This window comes from Phalangium opilio, unplaced genomic scaffold (assembly GCF_054372755.1).
Source record: "Phalangium opilio isolate 3A_F unplaced genomic scaffold, DU_Popi_V2 ptg000115l_1, whole genome shotgun sequence".
NCBI lineage: Eukaryota > Metazoa > Arthropoda > Arachnida > Opiliones > Phalangiidae > Phalangium > Phalangium opilio.
Genome location: NW_028324210.1, coordinates 737604 through 741948, shown reverse-complemented (window position 1 = coordinate 741948; position 4345 = coordinate 737604). Strand labels below are relative to the sequence as shown.

Genomic DNA, 4345 nt, shown 5'->3' with positions numbered 1-4345 from the left:
CTTCGCATAACTGGTAATGAATAATGTGTATACCCATATTATTTCCGCATGAAATGAATATAACAAGTCATTGGTACTGAGAAGTATTTCTTTTTATGTAATCTTTACCCTTACCTTTGGTTATATCAGAAGTAAGATAAGGGACTAGAAGTAACGAGGTAACCAAACTCTTCACTTGGCGATGTAGTAAGCGGCATAAAATCGTCAAATTTGTTCACTATAGTGCTAGGCTCTATTACCAATGCTAGGGCACTTTAATTCTAGTCCCTTATCTTACTGCTGGTTATATTTATACCGATATCATATTTTTCCTGTGCTACAGAGAGCCACCTACTAAACGAAACCACACAGGATAAACATTGTTGCTTTGTCTCAAGAAGACGACATTAGTTTATAAATTAGTTTTAGAAAAAAAGTTCTTTATCATATTTTCTCTAACATCAGTCTTCTGACTCTTCTCAGAAACTTACTACAGATTTAAACTTTTTTGGTGCAAACTTGAAAATTTGTTAAGCCAGCAACAATTAAAACTATGTCCGTCAATGTGCTTACAAGTTAGTGAGCAACGACACGAAATCCCTTCAAAATAATTAATTTCATGATAAAATGTTTTCGGAAAATGTAATTGTTCTTGAAAAAGCGTAGATATGTAATTTTTTCAATTAATTTAGAGGGAATGGATCGATTAACAGTGAAATCATTTGATTGAATTTAATATTGATTAAGGATTAAATGGATAAAAATAACTAAAACAATTGCAATATCTGAAACTTCAGTCAAATGATAAACCTCACACATATCGTTTGTTTTTTCGGCCTTGGTCCAAACCAAGACGTTTTTTCATAATATCTGTCACTTCAGTCTTATTGTAATTAAAATTTGAATAATTTTATTTTTGCTTTGCCGTCATACATTTGGGGTTGATCTATTTCTAATTGCTTAAAGAAGTACTTAAGTATCGTTAATTACATTTAACTTATATTCAAAAACATTGATTTCGATAAGCAAATAATGTTGTACTTTATTTATGAAAGAAGTTTAAAAACGACGGTATTTGAAATATGGAAAAAAAATATTTGTTTCGTACACTGTATACATATACAGTGTTGTCGAGATCAGACCAACAGCTTCCTTTATGTAAAACCCCCAATACTGCCAACCGGAGATGTCATACTAAATTATACAGGGTGTAAATAAATGTTTAGAATTCATGTTTTATTGTATGCCTGAATGCAACAAAATATATTAAAGCACAGTCCTACGATATTTGAATTTTTTACCCTAATTGCAATGTTTAGTGCAGTTTAATATTTTTGCCATATATTCATCATTATGGTACCCTAAACTTTTGAATTTCGCGGCAATTAATGTACTTTAAAGATAGTTTAAATTAACTTAAGTGTGAAATAGAAAATATTGGGCTTTACCAATGGTTTGGGTAGTTTTAATCATAATTAAACAGTTTATTTAAAAGTTATTTGAGCTTTTATCCAAAAATGTATATTTTGGTTTAATTTCTCGTTAATTATATTAAATTGAGATAAAATTAACGTAGGATTGTGTTTTGGCAGTGTACATTTAGGTTATAAAATGAGTTTAAATGTATGCATCACCTTAATTGCAATTTTTAGTGGAGTTTTCGATTCTCATTTTACGCTAAACTTTTGAATTTCGCGCCTATTAAGATACTTTGGAGATAATTTAAATTAGCTTAAGTGTGAAAGAGAAAACATGGGGCTTTACTAACGGCTTGGGTATATACAATCTTAATCAAGAACATCATTTAAGAGTTATCGGAGTTTTCATCCAAAAAATGTATATTTGGGGTTTAATTTCACGTTAATTATACTTAATTACGTTGAAATTAACTTGTCGTCAGTGCTCATTAAGCTTATAAAATGACTTTCAACAATTAATTCACCTTAATTCTAATGTTTAGAGGAGTTTTTGATTATTTCCAACACATTGCGTTCCAATAAATTGCGTTCAATTTTTATCATATCCTGTGCTAGGTTTGTGGTAAAGATTATCTATACAATATGTTAATGAATGATGTTATTCTATAGTTTAGCTTGAATACCAGTAATTAAATCAAATACCTATACAATTCATAGCAATTTAAACCAATAAACAAACGGCAATGTGGACTGTGGAAATAGCAAACAACGTAACCCTCCGTTTCTAACGTGGTTACGTTGAGATAATCTGTGATGCAAACCTGAAAATTATTTCACTAATTAAATTATATAACGACACTGTCCTCCTGCATTAACCAGTACCACTGTTACTTATGAATTAAACAATCCACTGTTGGTAACAAATAGTTTATAAAATGATAACGTAACATCACAGTATGACTGATTCAATAGGATCAAAATTGTTTTAACGAATGATGTGGCCTTCTACTACGGCTGAGTTTCAGGATTTATAACACACACCTTCACAATTAGCAGCAATTTCGGAAAAAATATTTAACCAGGAATATATAAAGAATGGCATTTTTGACCACTAGAAGTCGGTATATGCAAAATTTGTAGGTGGAGCCGAAATATAAGCAGACGAAGTTTCTCAATAAAATATGAGAGGATGGTGCCAGAGGCTAAAGCTATGATCAGACGTTCTTAGTACATGAATCCGTTTTTGGTACTACAGGAAAATCATACGAAAATAAATAATTTTACTTTATTCAATTATTATTTCTAAATACCAAATGACCCATTCAGCTTAGCGCCATTTTACCAATAACTTAAAGAGACTGTGATGTCATACGAGATAACTTTTTTATTCGCTAGCACTTTGTCCAATGGCAGGAAAGGAGCGAACAGCTCTCTCTCCAGACCAACATTTGAGAAAGTTCCAAATGCAATGTCACAATATTTTTTGGGAAATGTAACATTAATTTGCGGTAAATTCTGCACAATATTTGCGTAAAAAACAAAAAAACGCCTCCTTCCACTGTAAAACCGAGCCCTCTTTAGCATAGGAGAAGGCATGGGGGTGTGAATTTTGGAACAGTCAAGGTCATTCAGTTTTTTATGACTCTTCATAAACCTATTGAAAAAAACTATTTAAAGGGAGTGTGAATAGAAAATCAAGTGATTTTTTATCGATACTTCTACTAATTACAAGACCAGTCTGCATAGCCAAACATTCAGGAAATACTTCCGAATAATTTTAAAATTCAAATTAGGTTCAGATTTAAAGGATAATTTTAAATAAGGACGTCCGACCAATCGCGTAACCCCCTGCCTTTTTATAATAAGTAGAAGAATCGATAAAAAAAACCACTTCATTTTCTACTTCACTCTCCCTTTAACAACCGTGGCCGTTCCTTTTTTTAATTTTTTATAAAGCAAACAATCTACCATTTAGAGATCCAGCGTTCATGGGCTGAAGAAGTCACGCCCCGCTCACGTCAAGAAAGTCTTCCTAGAGAGGAGCTCGAGATTTCTGTGTTAGCAAATGTGGATGAGAGGGAAAGTATGACAATGGCCATAGAGCCTGTGTTAAAAAACGCGGACATCAAAGTTTCGCCAATAACTATTTAGCCTACTAGTGACTGATGGACTTGCAAACTCGCGACTGAAAGTAGTTCAGACATTTATACTCCTTGGTTTAACCATAGCCCACTTGATCACGCGCATCACGACGCAAGCTGCTCGCGCTATAGCTAAATTACCGAGATTTGTTTTAAACGTATCTAGTTTTATTTGCTCTTCTATTGCTTCACTAACCTTACTAAAATCCATATTATACCTTGAAATACCTTTTAAAACACGACCAGCTACTCTCTCCTGACTACAAGCACAAGTCGAGGAAGTTCTAGCATACACAATAGCAGACGACGGTAACCGCGTAACCGCGAATTAACACGACGTACACAAGACCTATTTTAAGGGAGTGAACAGGCCCAGTATAGCTACGCCAATAAAACGGTCAACTACGGCGAAACTCTAATGACTCGCGACTTTTGGCCATTTTCATACTTTTCCTCTCATCCACATTTGGTGTTAGGAAAGGGTGAAAAATTTAACTCCCTATCCATGGAGCTAGAAGGAGTTTTTATCCCAGCAGAGACGTACGCTATACCAGCCATTGTAATTGTTCACTTTCTAGGCTAATTTAATGGACTTCTGATAATATGGAAAACTGAAATTCAAAAGAAGTTAAAAATTACAGACAGGGAATTACCGTACTTATTGTTGTAACGTTACTTAGTGTAATACTATCAAGTGCCCTGTGTTCTGGATGTACTTTGATAAAAACGGCTTTATACAAAAAAAAAATTACACACAAATTTAGAATACAACCATATTTAAATCTATTTACTAAATGAATCGGAAAA

At 33.1% G+C, this 4345-nt stretch overlaps 1 long non-coding RNA gene across 3 annotated transcripts; it reads right to left on the bottom strand.

The window, feature by feature from the left end:
- Positions 1-872: 872 nt before the first annotated feature.
- LOC149623071 (uncharacterized) lies at positions 873-2440 on the bottom strand. Of its 3 annotated transcripts, none has more exons than XR_016374941.1 (3): positions 2280-2440; positions 2100-2233; positions 873-2030 (listed from the first exon to the last, which is right to left on the bottom strand). It is a non-coding gene; the product is annotated as an uncharacterized LOC149623071 (long non-coding RNA). The 3 variants fall into 3 exon arrangements; XR_016374942.1 differs by having other exon boundaries at positions 2100-2218; XR_016374940.1 differs by having other exon boundaries at positions 2100-2440.
- Between the last annotated feature and the right edge of the window lie 1905 nt (positions 2441-4345).